The sequence below is a fragment of the Neofelis nebulosa genome, chromosome 14 (genome assembly GCF_028018385.1).
Source record: "Neofelis nebulosa isolate mNeoNeb1 chromosome 14, mNeoNeb1.pri, whole genome shotgun sequence".
NCBI classification, from domain to species: Eukaryota; Metazoa; Chordata; class Mammalia; order Carnivora; family Felidae; genus Neofelis; species Neofelis nebulosa.
In genome coordinates, this window is record NC_080795.1 from 72,037,517 (window position 1) to 72,054,790 (window position 17,274).

Genomic DNA, 17,274 nt, shown 5'->3' on the forward strand with positions numbered 1-17,274 from the left:
TTAACCGACTGCGCCACCCAGGCGCCCCAGGGGGACACATTTGACTAATGTAACTACTCACCTTTATGTAAACACTTATTTCCCCAATTGTTTATTCTATGACCAGAGTTCTGGACTTAACAAACATACAATTTCTATGTGCTTAGTAAAATTTAGAGGGGTTGGGGCACTGCCTTCCAAGATGGTAAATGATCTGACACACTGTCTACTAAAGGCTGAAATGTGGTACTGTATCTGTGACAGATTAAAAAAAAAAAAAAAAAAAAAGTCCTGGAACCAGCAGATGGAAGTACAATTGGCAACCTTCAGCTCCATTGGATTAAGAAATTCTGATAGTAGGAGACTTGAAAAGAAGTTTCTGCCAGAAGACACAGGAAGAATTCTCAGGCAACTATCACCTGATTATCCTAGATTCCTTACTGGACCCGCATGCTAAGGAAAGAGTTACCATATTGGGAAGTCCTGTAAAGTGACCCTAACATGAGAACTTATGGCTGCTGTCACACAATGGGGACAGGAGGGAATCTATCCAGAACCTAGGGGGTTCGACTAGGGCTGCCGTGCTCAGTAATAACTGTAAATGAGCAGCTGCAACAATTACAGCCCAACAAGGTTAAGGCAACTACAGGCATTGATCCCTTGGAGAAGAAGGTCTGAGTCACTGGACCAGGACGATGCCTCCACCTGTTGAAGTACTGGCTGAAGATAAGGCAAATCTAGATTGAGTGGTAGAGAACTGCAAAAATGAACATTATTCACCAACCCTCCTGTTGTAAGTCTAATGTAGAAGTTGTGGCCAGCCACCATCTTGAAAACTCTGCAGGAGACTGGACTAAATGCCAAGTGCTTAATGGAGGATACATGGCTGTATGGGACACCTCTTGTGCGCTGCTACCTCACATATTCACTCCGAGGCACCACCCCTTAACTGTACTACTGGGCTCACTTTCTGCTCACAGGCTCTGCTATAAGAGAGACTTACAGCAACTTTTCAGCCATCCTGAGACATGCAAACGAAGTGTGAAGATGTTAACACCAACACACTACGGGCAACCCCTGACCACTGGGGAATGGGATCTGGTAGTAAACACCCCCCTCCTTGGCACGCAGAGGCATATTCTTCGTGTCTTCTCAAAGGACTTCCTCAGGCTCAAGTCCCAGTGGCTCACAGATGTGACCAGTTAATAATGTGCCCTTGCACTGACCTTCCTTCCCCTCTGTTTCACTTGCCCCCGTTCTCCAACTTGTTTCCTGTTAACAGGTCCCCAAATAGATTATCTGCTTAAAAAGTCCCTGTCTCAGGTTCTGCTTTTAGGATGAAACCAGGACGCTTGTCTTTTGGGACACCATACTCCTTTCCTTTTCATTCTACCTCAATGGATGCTTTCTTAATCTCTGTTGCTGAACTTCTCTCAAACCCCCCAATGCTGACATGCCCAGGACTCAGTTCTGGGTCCTCCACTCCCTTTGTGATTTCATTCCTTCATGGCTTTACGTATCAACTACATATATCAAATTTACTTATCCAGTATAGACATTTCTCTCCAACTCCACACTCTCATAGCCACTGATGCCTACTCAAATCTCCACTAGGATGTTTTAACAGATACCTCCAACTTTAACATATCAACACTAAACTACTCAGCTTCCCTCCCCAGACCTCATACACTTTGTCTCCCTCAACTCAGTTGATGGCTTCTCTATCCTTCCAGTTGCTCAGGCAAAAACCCTGGCTTCCTCTGCAACTTCTTTCTCTCACACATCCCACATTCCACTAACCCTGTCGTTACTTAAAATCTTCACACCTACTATTCCAGCTCCTATTAACTCAAAGTTGAGGGTTCTGCTGCATGAGCAGCCTTAAGTCTACTTGCTATTACTTCTTAAACCAAGAGCCTCCAGAACAAGGGCTGCAAAGTTAAATGAGTTTGGAGTTGGCTACAGGAACATCAGAAGCAAACAAATGTCCATACTTAATCTCAGGGGTGCCATGGCTATTAACATGCCATGCTAAAAATGCAGGTGATCTGGTGCTGGATATTCACATAAAACAAGTCTTAGATGTTATCACCTAATTAAGCTTTAGAAATCATCAGTAGGCCTGAAGAAACAGTCTGAGGGCTCCATCTGGTTGATGAACCATCAGTTTGCAACTTGTGCTCTAGGACTTGTCTGTAATTTATACATTATTAATCCTAATCTTTTATTTTTTCCTATCAGTTAAGAGATGAATGGGAGCTATTTATGTTCAAAGCCGAACCATTCTGGTTTTCCTCAAAAGCTCCTCTTGGATCAATGTTACTATAAATGGAATGAATAAACACATTTTTGCTTTTTCTGCCAAAAACAAACTTACTTCTCTAAGGCAGACCGAAGCCACCCAGAAATAAACAAAACAAGTGGCTTGGCTGGCCATTTCATAAACCAGAGCAGAAAAACCAGTGCCACTTGCATAAAACCACTAGGAAAAAATCTATTCATCCTGTCTCTTAATAAATCAAGAAATAAGAAAACACTTGTAATTGTTTTTACCCTTAGAAATCAAATGTCACCTCATAAATAATGAATATTAGATGCTATGTAAATGAGATAATCCAGGCATCTAAAATCCGCAAACCTAGATGTTCTTCAACTAAGTGTTAAAATTCCTTTGCCTCCAGCAAAACATAAAAGCTATGACTTCAGAGCATTCTGTCAACCACATTTACAGCTTTGCAGCATTTCAAATGATGATACCTAAGTCTAACTGGTTATGCAACCTGCACTGTTCCTCCTTCATTTGGGTATATGATAAAATTGAATTCAATTTAATTTGTTTAAGCTCCCCTTGACATAACGCAAAGCGATCTTAAAGCCATCTTAGAAAAAAAAAAAAAAATAGAAACTGATTTAAAGGGCCTATCGACCACATTTCCAGATCAGACAATATTATGAAAATGCACTAGTAGAGAATTCCGGCAAATACCTAAGTTTTAAGAAACTGAAAAGGTTATCCCAAATCCATTTAAGAAAAAAAGAAACATGCAAGCTTATAAATTTTTTTTTAAAAAAACAAGAAAAAAACCAGTCTTACACATTAATAATTAAAATTGTGTGGAACTCACACAGATATATAGTCAGAGGAAGAGAACAGAGAAATCACAACGGTCCAATTGTATATAAATGTAAAAAACCACTCCAAATATTTACTGGAAAATCTATTTGTATATAGTCCCAAAATAAATACCCAAGGAAATGCTATGATGAAAAAGATGTACTGCACTCTCTAGAAGCGTCTGTCCACTCTTACTGTAGCAATTAAAACTTTCCAGGTAAAAATGAGGTTTCATGAAAAATACCTACATACAGAGCTGTGGCAACTAAAAGAAGATATTTCAGCTAAGGGTAAAGCAAGGCAATCAGGTATTAGGAAAGGTTTTATGAAGCCCTAGTAGCTAAGACAGATTTTAAAAAATGAACAGGAGGGGCGCCTGGGTGGCGCAGTTGGTTAAGCGTCCGACTTCAGCCAGGTCACGATCTCGCACTCGTGAGTTCGAGCCCCGCGTCAGGCTCTGGGCTGATGGCTCGGAGCCTGGAGCCTGCTTCCGATTCTGTGTCTCCCTCTCTCTCTGCCCCTCCCCCGTTCATGCTCTGTCTCTCTCTGTCCCAAAAATAAATAAAAGACGTTGGAAAAAAAAAAAATTAAAAAAAAAATAAAAAAAAAAAATAAAAAAAATGAACAGGATTTGGACAAGCAGGAAAAGAAGGTAGAAGGTTCAAAGAGAATATTCCATATGAGGAATGTATAAAGTAACCATCATAGGGCAATGAAGAAAACTTTATTTAATAAATGGTACTGAAACAATCCCATGAAAAACTGAGATACAACCTTCTAAGTCTATTCATTCTAGATGGGTTAGAGTTTAATTTCTCAAAACTAAATCTCAAAAAAAAATCCTCAAAAATAATGCCTTGCTTATCTTTGGATGAGAATTTGGAAAGACAGAGTCAAATCATATAAAAATTATAAATTAAGGAAACCCAAAATATTTTAATGTTTAATGTTCATATAAATGTATTAAAAATCACATCAAAAGAGGAAATGATTAACATGATAATTCATAAGAGCGAGAAAACAGTAAACACGTATATAAAAAACTTTATATTTCCCAATAATAAAAAGGAAATATAACAAAATGGTTTAGAGCACTGGTTCCAAAATAAGATAAACCTGGGTTGAGTTTCCACTTAATTATTAGGTTCTCTGAGCATCTGTTTTGTTATTTGTAGATTCAGATTTCCATTTATTTCCATTAAGTCATCTAAGCATCAGTTTCCCTTATTTGCAAAAAGGAAAAGTAATGTCAAAGACCGTGCAAAGATGAACAGAAATGCCAGTTTTACTGAACATGGTCACTACTTCTCTTATTCAACATCAAATTACAAGAACATACAGCCATCCATTTTGACGTTCTATCTCAAGGGCAGTACACTTGAGAGCATCCCTGTCTGAGACACGCCAGAGCTCAAATACCTGAATACAAATCTCAGTCTTCTATGTCTTCTTACGCCATGATTACTACTGTATGTTTAGCACTTAAAACATGCCGTTGTAATTATCATCATCATCATCATATAAACCACACCCATATGCTATTTTTAAAATATCTACTCTCTAGGGACGCCTGGGTGGCTCAGTCGGTTGGGCGTCAGACTTTGGCTCAGGTCACGGCCTCGCAGTCCATGAGTTCGAGCCCCGCATCCGGCTCTGTGCTGACAGCCGAGAGCCTGGAGCCTGTTTCAGATTCTGTGTCTCCCCTTCTCTCTGACCCTCCCCCATTCATGCTCTGTCTCTCTCTGTCTCAAAAATAAACGTTAAAAAAAATTTTTTTTTAAATATCTACTCTCTTTAAAATGTAATGGAAAATGAAGATCCTATAAATACAGAATGCTTCATAGTTTTATCCTTTTCTCCCATCTTTTACATCATTATTAGTGACCAACCACATCATTTCTTACAAATACCAGAGACTGTTCACTGAACATCTATTACTCAGATCATGCACAGACTGCAACACTTGTAGCGGTGTTGCCTCCTTGTCTCCCGCTGACAAATCCACGTCGCATTTTACAAAATGAATAATCAAATGAGGGAATTTGCCAACAAAGATAAAAGGGCAGCAAAAACACAGAAGTGGTAACACTGAAGTCCGACTCTAAGGGAACATAAATGAAGCTGCCAAAGAGCGAGCTGGTTGCAAGAAAGCGGACAGTGCTGCCATCAGAGAAACTAGACATGCCAGTAAGAGGAACTCTGTGAAGGTGAACTTACCAACATGAATGAAGAAAGTGGTTATGATGAAAAGGAAGCAGATGCCCCAGAAGAAGTAACATCAGAGAAGAAAATTATATTAAAGGAATTTGGGGGGGGGGGGGAGCACCTGGCTGGCTCAGTCAGAAGAGCATGCAACTCTTGATCTTGGGGTTGTGATTTTGAGCCCCATGTTGGGCGTAGAGATTACTTTAAAAAAAAAAAAAAAAAAAAAAAAACAGGAATTCTTGGATACATTTCAAGACATGGAGAATACAATGGATAAACGTTGGAAGCAAATCCAAACTCAGAAGTATGACAATGTGGTCAAGACATAAAACGAATGTTCACTCCCTATTATCCAGCTATACAACAAAAAAGAAGTAGCCAATTGCTCCCTTTTAATTACATGCAACATAAAATACACACACACACACACACACACACACACACACACACACACACGGGAGCAAAGAATACAATGTGCATCCAGTCATGTGCTTTTCTACAGTCATGGCACTTCGCAGAATACCTCTGAACTACAAACCTGATAGCAACAGAAACACAGACAAGTTCAAAGTTGGGAGATCCAAAGTCCCAAAGCTAAGTTCATACCTTAAATTGTCATTTTTTCCTACTGGGGAAATATATAACATAAGCTAGTGTTTAACAGCAATAACTTAAAGTGCCAAAACAGAGATAACGCTCTCGCAGCATGTTTTAAGTGCAACATGTCCTCATGCTGCATCTAAACTGCATACCACACGTTTCAAAATACAGATACTGTAGTTGTATTTTGAATCACCTATGTAATACTTGTAAAAAGCCTATTCCAACCAACATATACACAAGAAAACTAGAAACCACTAATAAAATCAAATACTCCCATCCCACTCTTAAAATTTCTTAATTATTAATACATCATTAAAAATTACAGAAGTAATTTGCAAAATCTAGCTGGTTTAAAGACAATTTTTGTTGTGCACAACTAATATAAGCCAGGGCACTTTGTAGTTCAGGCTACTGTAGCATGACATCAAGCAGGCCAGCATTACAGACCTGATCCACATCTGGCCTCTAAGCTTCAGGGAGAAAAACTCTGTGCCTGGCTGTCATACACTGCTCTCCTAATTCCAGAGAGTTGGATAACCAAAACAAATATTTAAGCATCTTCCAAGTAAAAATATGCATCCATATATAATGTACTTTGACAGAAAGAGTCCATAAGTGTTTAAACTTGGAACAAGAATCTTAAGTCTCTCAAAGCTTGAATTTCTTCATCTGCAGAAAGGAAGCAAATACCCACCCCTAAACGAGTGCCTGGCTGGTTCACACAACTCTTGACCTCGGGGTCGTGAGTTTGAGCCCCATGTTGGGTGTAGAGATTAAATAAAAAACTTTTTAAAAAATCAAACAAACTTACCCCTAAGACTGAGAGACACAGAGAATGAGGGGCACCTCTTAACACTGTCTGCCTCTTTTGCCAGGTCTTACCTGGTCACATCAGGCCAAGCGTACTCCTTCTGCATAGGTGCTGTTACTACAAACCTTGCAGTTCTTTTCAATTTTTTAATTTTTTAATTTTTAAAAGTAGGCTCCACACCCAGCGTGGAGCTTTCCCTCACGACCCTGAGATAAAGACCTGAACTGTGATCGAGAGTCAGACACTTAACCAACTGAGCCATCCAGGCGCCCCACCATCCCTGTAGTTCTAAGGGCCCAGTTTAAGAACACCAGAGTATGAGTTCCTGTGTTAATCCCACATTATTAAAATTTTTATTGTATTTCCAGCAGTGCTCATGATACAAAGTAATAAGACAATCTTTATCCTGAAAAAGGTTAATGACTTCCCATGGAAACAATACTTGCATGTATAAAAAGTACCAAGACCATACTAGTTCCGTCCACATCATATTATCATTACAGTCTACAATTATAATAGAAATTTAGAGAAGAGGACAGTGTGAGTTGAGAGAAGAGTATATCCCAAGTGTGGGTTAAGTTCAAATGGGACCCATAACACATCGTTGTATTCATCAAAATGGCTCTTTCCCAGGACTGAAAGCAGTTATCACAGCCTACTCGTTGCTATCATATACCCTGCACTAAGCACAATGTTGGAAACACTGGAATCTCCTGTGCGTATATGCTGAATGAATGGATGAGTGATTTAGCAAACAACATGATAAGAGATGTAAGGAGCCTGGTGTAAACACGACTAGTTTAGAGTTATAGTCCCACAAGATTGGCCACTCTGCTAAAAGGATTTGTTTGGGAAAGTGAGTGATAAAGAATGGTTTATATACAGGTGCTATGCAACTGACAAAAATTTAGAAAAATGTGCAACTTGTCCTATTAAAATTAAAGCAATAATGAGACTTTAAATAAAATAGACTAATGTGTCCACCATGGTTTTATAGATAATGGTTTTTCCAAGCTGACAAAGTAACTGCAGCAAACAGATAACTGGTATCTAGAGATCTAGTATCTCCGGGGGAGATACTGTGCATCTGATATGTGATATTACTGCACAGCTATCTGTCTTGGTAACAATCAAATAATAGATTTTTAAAAGACTATTAAAAATGCTTTGCCACAATCTTATGTGAATTGCTTCCTAATGGCGATTCAATAAAGATTAGTAGAAGACCACCAAAAGGTCAGATACGGTATGCAGTGCAGAGCGTAAAATGCCGAATAAACCACGACCTACCCCCCAGAAGCTCACTGTCTGTGAGAAGACATACAAAAAACTTAGTACAATACAGTGTAACTAAGTAAAATGCTAGAGAACTGAAGTTCTGTGGATAAACTGCAATGGGAAAATGGGGGAGTAATGGACTTATCCCTAGGGCGCAGTCTCAGAGAAAGCAATGATGTTTGAGTTGGCCTGGTATGTTTAAAAACAAAATAAAACAACAACAACAACAAACACCACCGCTAACAACTTTCAAAGACATTCCTTAAATTCAGTAAGCTTTAAATTAAGTAAACAAACTTTTTAAGTATGAGCATATCCACTAATCTAGAAAAGGGAATATTCTCTCCTCCTGAAAGAGACCTTTTAAGCACTATCTACCTGATTGTTAACAAGGGCTCCTAATAGATGAACACTAAAATCTTTAAGAAAGAGGCTTTGCTAAACCAAGACTGATGCAATGTCAAGACTTCTACAGAACAATGGGTAAGACCTTCCAGTGTGACTAAACACACACACAGCAATTTTTTCAACAAGTACCATTCCGTATGCTGTGCATGTCTGAACCTTGACCTGTTTGCTCTTCTTTTATTTCTTTATTGAAGTTTAGATAATTCCAGATTTTCACTACTCGAGCCTAAATTTACAAACCAGATAGGAAAACATTTTCAAAAAAGAACACGTACTAACTCTTTACTGATTGAAAACTATAGATGTATGCGTTAAAGCCGTATCTTAAAAAGACACAGTCCAACATGCTACACCCTACACTTCCTGGGATGAAATGGTGGGGGGAGTTATCTCCACTTTTTAAAAATGTTTATCTATTTATTTTTAAGACAGAGTGAGTGAGAACAGGGGAGGGGCAGAGAGAGGGGGAGAGAGAGCATCCCAAGCAGGCTCTGCACTGTCAGCACAAAGCCTGACACAGGGCTCAAACTCACCAACCGTGAGATCATAACCTGAGCCAAAAACAAGAGCTGGACGCTTAACCAAATGAGCCACCCAGGCATCCCTCTTCACTTTTTGAAAACAGCCTTCCATCTCTTACAGGCTTTCCTCCTAAGAATGAAATGGCCACGAATGGCCACAGGTTATCTAATGGGTTCAACAGATAAAACATCAGGACACACAACTACAAAAGCATCACATCACACAGGTTAACCTTATCTATTTCTCTCAAAAGAGCTGGTAATCCTTTAATGGAACTGGCTTTCCTAACCTTTAGAGGTTTTGCAGAGATAATCAAGTGGAAAACATTCAGTACTTCCAAATTTTGGCATACGGATGTATGTATATTGCCTCATGTTGTCTTCTATGTAATAAGAAGGGACTGTCATTTCCTGAAATCACTGTGTACATGCACACATAGTATTTGGTGCTAACATGTTTAAAACAGTGTATCTGAGTGTATTATTCTCAAAACACTACAAACACAAGAAGAGAAAGCAAATCAACAAGTTAAAATGTCTCCAAACTAGGCATTCAGTTTGGGCCATGTTAAATTTGCCAAGCAAAGAGCCTCCAAATGAAAATATGATGAGAGGGTCAATGGAGCACAAGTGTGGAGGTCAGGGAAGGTCAGCCCACAAATACTGCCCCTCCCTGTACCCCCACCACTTCCCATCTGGAGAGCGCAATCCAAAGACCAGGGATACTTGAGAAATCATTCAGAGGAACAGCAACAAGAGACCAGGGCCACAGTGTCCTAACCAGACTGTGACTGCAACATAATCTGGGCTCTATGTTCCTGCTGCTTGCCCTGCTGTGGTTACTGCTCACTTTCTGAACCTCTAATCTAATTTCTAATCTCTCCACCACCACCACCAATTCTGTGAGCTACCTGCCATCATGCAATAAACTCCTCTTCCATCCAAATTAACTTGTAAGTGTCTCAAACTTTTAACCAAAGATTCTTGAATGAATTCTAAAGAATATTCTGGACTCCTATAGAAAGCTAACCATAATTTCTTTCCTAATTTAAAGTCATTCCTACAAATAAGCAAAACTTAACTATGTTACAAATGTAACTTAGGACTCTGAATATAAACAATAAAGACACTCTGAAATTAAAGATTACAGAAATCATTTTTGAGACTTTTAAGAGGCACCTTAAAATTTATTAAAAGTTTAAGTTTCACAGTATAAAATTTGAACATTAAAAAGGTAGAACATTCAGAAAGAAGAGAAAATAGTAAGATCACATTAAAATGTTATCAGTCTAATAAAGAACTTTTAAAAAAACTTCCCAGAAAAAGAACAATGAAACACATTTTGAGAAAAAAAAAAAAAAAACACTAAAGTGATAACTGATTCTTACAAAGTGTTCTTTCTGCAATAAAACACCTTTTTTCGTGTTATACGTTCTAAAGTGCTCCAAGAACAGTACTGCATAGATTCTCTACCTGGGCCTACCTTTTCTTTAGATCCCTAATTCATATGCTTTCCTTACTGAAAAACAAGTAAAATTACTTTTCATTCTTTATGAAAATATTTCATGTTCCAAATCAAAAGTGGAATTTTCAGTTATACTAAAAATCAACATTTCTTACATCCTAGATAGTAGCCTGTCGTCATACTAAATCCCTTAATCCATTTGATATTTTGAAGGAATACATTTAGAAGAAGCAAAGCAGATATTCAGGAGAGTAAGAATGTATTTAGAACTTCAGAAAGCAGCACTATAATAAGGAGGGAAAGGGGTTATCAATATTTGCGAAACCTACTCTGTACCAGGCATTTTGCTAGAGACCATAATTTTTTCATAAAACAATGAAAAACAGACGATGTTACCCTTTCCACAAAAAGTAAATGAGGGGCGTGCCTAGGTGGCTCAGTCCATGATCTCAGAGTTATGGAATCGAGCCCTGCACTGGGCTCCGTGCTGATGAGAGGAGGCTGCTTGAGATGCTCTCTCCTTATCCCCCCCACTCAAAGTAAATAAACTTAAAAAAAAAAAAAAAAAAAAAAAAAAGGAAAGGAGGAAAACGAACCTCAAAAGCTGATTTACTTACCTCATGTCAGTGCTAATAAGGGCTGACGTGACTCAAGCACAGATCTGCCTGGTCCCAAAGATAATGACATTTTATCCACAATAAAATGCCTCAATGGGAACATTCTTCCTGTAAAAATTTGTTTTCATTGATAGTTTTCTTTATTACAAAAAACAACTGTAGCCATCACCCTGAACAAGCAGAACCTGTGGGATGTAACCATAAAGCAACTTTTTATCTACCTCTGTCCTTTATTCTGTGGTGACAGTTCAATGTCCCTGAGCTTTTATTTAGGCAAGCCTATGATTCTGGTCATTTTTGAGTTATAAAAACTGTCAGAATTTAGAAATTGATAGACCCAGGTTAGTGTAATTATCAACATTTTTCTTCCAATGCTACAGCTTCTGCCCCGTCCCAGCTGGGCCTGCAGCTGGCTACCCCCAAGCATTACAGCCCCTCCCTTCCACTCTCCTAACCCTGGGGTAGCAGTTAAGTGTCACTAGAAGGCATGGGCACACTCAGCTCAAAAAGTATTTAAAACTGATCTACTGAGAGAATGCTTTCAGGAGTCCCACAGAAGCTCTCCCCCACTCTGGCACTGGGAATCCCTCACTGTAATACCCTGACGCGGGATAATGCATCTCCTGCGGGAATCCAGCCACTTCTTCCCCCCTCTCTGCCTCACACCGCCCCAATCCTATGAGCTTCCCCTCCCTAGTAGCCCTCATCCGGTCTGTAGGAAACAAGCACCTTCCCCCAAAGAACTCTGGGAGGATGGGCCGAACACCCATACAGTAACCTCGCTTTGCTGTGCCACCAGCACTGATAGCTTATCTTTCATTAGGGCACAGTGAAACAAACATATATCCGCTGTCTCCCCTGAAATGCAGAGTTACATATTAAGCCATCCAAATAGTTACCAGAAAGCTTCTGTACTTGAGGGGGAGCACACCAAGAAGGGAGGGGGGAAGTTAGAAGAAACTCCTAGCACAGGGCCAGCTGGGTGGCTCAGCTGGCTAAGCGTCTGCCTCTTGATTTCAGCTCAGGTCATAATCTCTTGGTTTGTGGGATGGAGCCCCACGTCAGGCACTGCACTGACAGCTCGGGTAAGATTCTCTCTCTCCCTCTCCCCCACACTCACTCTCTCAAAATAAACATTTAAAAAATATTTTTTTTTTTAATTTTTTTTTCAACGTTTTTTATTTATTTTTGGGACAGAGAGAGACAGAGCATGAACGGGGGAGGGGCAGAGAGAGAGGGAGACACAGAATCGGAAACAGGCTCCAGGCTCCGAGCCATCAGCCCAGAGCCCGACGCGGGGCTCGAACTCACGGACCGCGAGATCGTGACCTGGCTGAAGTCGGACGCTTAACCGACTGCGCCACCCAGGCGCCCAAAAAATATTTTTTAAAAAAATCCTAGCACACTAACAACTTGGTTTACAAACACTTTTTTCCAATTTCCAACAACCTTGTTCAAAAACTATTCTAATTTCCAACTTCTTGAATCTTTACACTAACAGATGGGGTAGGTACTAGAGCATTTTCCTGCTCTTTATTTGGCAAGACCTGCATGGTATCCTTACAACTCTCTTTAAAAATGTGTACCTGCTGACCGAGGGCCAAACTCAGAAAAAAAGAGCTCCATTCCAACATATTACCTGACATATTTAGCACTTTACTAAATTTTCCACAAAAAGGAGGAAGAAAAATCCATAATCCCACCACATAGTTATTAGCCACAGTTAACCCTCAAGTGTGCTGCTTTCCTTTCTGTAAAGAGTCCATTTGTCAATTGAAAATTTCTTATTTCAAGTTTTCTTTTCAAAATCCTGTCCCCAAACCCCTCATTTATATAATTTCATCGAACAATCCAGTTTCCCACACAATTTCGGTGTGCCCTTTTCAAACACCAAATTTCCACTAAGCCAATGTAAAGTTAGCTTTCTGAAACTTGTGACATTGTCACTCCCCAAACTCAAAACCTATAATGGCCCCCCACTGCCAGAGATTAAACTTCAATGTTTTAAAATTATGTATGGGCACCTGGGTGGCTCAGTAGGTTGAGTGTCCGACTTCAGCTACAGTAATGATCTCATGATCCTGGGTTCGAGCTCTGCGTCGGGCTCTGTGCTGACAGCTCAGAGCCTGAAGCCTGCTTTGGATTCTGTGTCTCCCTCTCTCTCGCTGCCCCTCCCCTGCTCGTGCTCTGTCTCTGTCTCTCAAAAAATTAAATAAAACGCTAAAAAAATTTTTTTTATTATGCATAATCTGTACAGTCTCCTATACACGTTACATCTCTAAACGTGACTTTAAATATATAAAGCATACTGCAAGAAACGTGTGAATGCCAGGGGAGTTTCTGACCATTGAATCCAACATACACTCAAGATGGGAAAGTGTCTCAGGATTTGGCCACAGTTCCACAACGACCACTGAATGTATCTCAAGATCTCAAGATCTCAAGGACTACAGATTGAATCCGCAAAGTGCAAAACCGCAAAGAGTGTTCTTCCTTTATTAACGTGGTAAAAACAAACTTGCAGCAGGGAGTAGTCCTGATATGACTGCAAATAAAACTCTATCACCACACATATAATATTTACTGGCTCCACACTCATAACTACAACTGCCAAAAAGTTAATCTAATGTTCAAGAGCAGATTTATGGAAACTTTAAATGTTTAAAACCGGATTTGGGGATTAATTTTATTAACGTTTCACACATAATCTGCCATCCATTCACAGAGCACACATTAAAAAACTTGTTTTAAAGTCATCTTTCAGCAGATGAAGTGAGAAATAAATTCCAATTAACATGCTACCAAGTAAAAAAAAGCACTTATAGTTCTTAGCCCAAAGAATCTTTGCTCTTCTCAGAAGTCTATGTCAGTAAAAACTCACAGAATTACAGAAGTGCCTAAAAGAAAGAAAAATAATCAGTTCTCTCTTAAAGCTGACAATAAATGTATTCACTCAAAAAGTACACGAGAACAATGAGTGTGGGCAAATACTGATGTGCCTTTATGTACAATTGTGGAGGATGTGTGTGCACTCATACAACATGCATACATGTGCGAGATATCTGGAGAGATGTTCACCATAATAGTGACTGCCTAGTGACTTTTGCTTTGTTCTTCTACTTTTCCATTTTGTTTCCATTTTTTTCATAAATGAACATATACTTTTACAAGAAAAGAATGCTATTTGCGTTATTAAAACACGGCACGAAAAGCTACAGTAATCAAGACATGTGGTACTGGCAGAAGGATAGACATGTAGACCAATAAAACACAAAAGTGAGTCCAGAAATAAACCCATATATCTAGGGTCAAATGAGTATCAACAAAGATACCAAAGTAATTCAATGAAGGAAAGGGTAGTCTTTTCAACAAATGGCGTTGAGACAAGTGGGTATCTATATACAAAAAGATGAACTTAAGAAATTTACCTCATACTACATACAAAAGTTAATTAAAAATGGATCACAGACCCAAACATTGGAGCTAAAACTATAAAATACAAAACATTTAGAAGAAAACAAAGGCGTAAATCTCATGTCGTTGGGTTGGGCAAAGATTTCCCAGAGAGAGCACCAAAAGCATGATCCTTAAAAGAAAAAGATAAACTAGACTCATGAAAGTTCAAAACCCTTGCACCTCAAAAGATACTGTTAGGAAAATAACAAGACAAGGCACAGACTGGGAGAAAAATATTTGCAAATCACGTGACTTGTAACTGCTTGGGATAAACTGTCTACCAGCACCTGTTTAGCCCTACTTTACGACTCGAAGATGGTTTCCTATAACACTGTAAAGCAGTTATGCTTCTAAAAAATCCTCACTCATCTCTTCCTGTGAGACCCAAACAAGGTCCTAGTGAAAGAACTTCACTCAAAGTTCTGCTTGTATACCTCAGGTAGGAAGAATTCTGAAGTGTTTAAATACTGTTTTCAATTATTTAAAAGCATAAGCTATCAACCTACTCAAACCAGGCAAACTCAGAATGGTTTAAAAGAAATAAATTTGATTTTAATAAAACATATACAATTTTTTAAAGTTGCTGATAAGGAACACCGAAGATCAGCTAAAACAAAGTTCTTAAATGAACTTTTAATATGCTAATGGACTAGTAAGAAGGGGCCAGTGACACATACCAAAGAGAGAACACTGGCCAGTTGTCACCATGGCACAGACTATGATGGAACTTTTGGCACACCCAATTCAAAGGGTTGCCAACCCCAGGCTACATATTTTGACTACTGCTTCAACGTGCTGTTCTATAAATAAAAAGGAAAAGCTTTGGTTTAACTATATTCACATTGTAATGGAGGAAGTCCCACTTACTGAAGAGTATTTCCAAAATGCTTCAGCCCTAGATTCCCAGACATCAACCTTTTACTCACTAGTAACTCAGAAGTGGTGCCACAATAGCTAGAAGATTACCTCACACGTCCAGCTCTGTACATTCAAGTACACTCTAACCCGAAAGAATAGAATAAATGAAGCTGACTTTTCTGTATTTTAGAAAACTTGGTAAATAATATTTACATAATATCAGAACATATTAAATATTTAAGTCAAAACCAATTCAAATGTAACAATATTCAACATGTTAGCTTTTAAAAAATTTTTTAAATGTTTTTATTTATTTCTGAGACAGAGAGAGACAGAGCATGAGCAGGCAGGGCAGAGAGAGCTGTCAGCACAGAGCCCGATGCGGGGCTTGAACTCACGGACTGTGAGATCATGACCTGAGCTGAAGTCCGACGCTTAACCGACTGAGCCACCCAGGCGCCCCCAACATGTTAGCTTTTAAAAGAATACTGTTTAAATGTTTGTTTATAGAAAATAAACTGGAAAGGAGTTAGAAAATGCCAATTGATAAAATGAAGCTCAACCTCCTTTTAAAAAGATGACAAATTCAAAGTTTAAACTTCCCTCCAACTATGCTAGCTTCTCTTAACTCCCCTAAATCTATACTGTCCCAAGATCTAAAGGAAAAGACACATCGTGTGGCGCCTAGGTGGCTCAGTTGGTTAAGCATCCAACTTTGGCTCAGGTCATGATTGTACAGCTTATGAGTTCAAGTCCCGCGTCAGGCTCTGTGCTGACAGCTCAGAGCCTGGAGCCCGCTTCGGATTCTGTGTGTGTCTCTCTCTGCCCCTCCCTCACTTGTGCTCTGTCTCTCTGTTTCTCTCCCAGAAATAAACATTAAAAAAATAATAATAAAAATAAAAAAGCCTTGTTAAAAATGTGTTTAACACTTCTGTTACAATTTTCCAGAATTTTAAGGCAAGAACTGCAGTATGATATAAACAAAAGCAAAGTAATCTCATACCTTGCAACACAAGATGGTTTTCTCCCATTTCACTTTAATTTAATGTCCCTGAAATTCTTAAAGAAAAAACACGTATAGGGGCTCCTGGGTGGCACAGTTGGTTAAGCGTCCAACTCTTGATCACGGCTCAGGTCATCATCTCACATGAGACAAGAGCCCCGCATCAGGCTTTGCACTGACAGTGCAGAGCCTGCTTGGAACTCACTCTCTCTCTCTCTCTCTCTCTCTCTCTCTCTCTGCCCCTCCCCTGTTTTGCTCTTGCTCCCTCTCTCTCAAAATAAATAAATAAAATGCTTAAAAAAAAAAACAACACATCTGATTTTTTTCAAATCAAAAGATGTCTGGACACGTTAGTCATTCCTTTTTGAGTAAATGTTATTAGTTATCAACTTACCTTGGAGAACATGCATCTCAAAATTCCACCAAGGTCATCATATATACGTTTGCCTCAAAATGCAGATCAAGAATACCAATAACAACACGTACTGTGTTCCTACCACATGCCAGGTACTTTCTTAAGTCAGATTTATTGAAGTATAATTTACATATGTTGAAAAACAGTTCTCCAGACAATTTTTTTAATGTTCTGTAAGCAGAGCAACACTGACCCACTGCCCTTTGCTCTGGACTATATTTCCAAACAGCCTTGAAAGATAAAGATAAATGTTAACCTCTGGAGCAAAAGACAGGCATGCTTACTGTCCAGTATAATAAATACAATGTATCCCTCTAGAGCAAAGGGCAGGCATGACTGCTGCTCATTACAATACCCTTGGGTTCCCTAAACTCAGGGCTTCTCTCTGATTATGTAACCCACTACGTGTGCAAGTATTACCTGAGCATCAGGGAACCAGCACAAATGCTGAGCCTCTGGCTACCGCTACTGCTATTCATGGGTAACAAACTGCCCTTCATCTCTCCCCCAGGAGTCTGTTTTCGGTATACCAGCATCGAT

At 39.2% G+C, this 17,274-nt stretch overlaps 1 protein-coding gene across 15 annotated transcripts in view; it reads right to left on the bottom strand.

Annotated features, from left to right (window-relative positions):
- The window catches only part of CYRIB (CYFIP related Rac1 interactor B), a 148,948-nt gene that overhangs the window by 54,393 nt on the left and 77,281 nt on the right, over nucleotides 1-17,274 (bottom strand). The gene's annotated exons all lie outside the window — the stretch shown is intronic.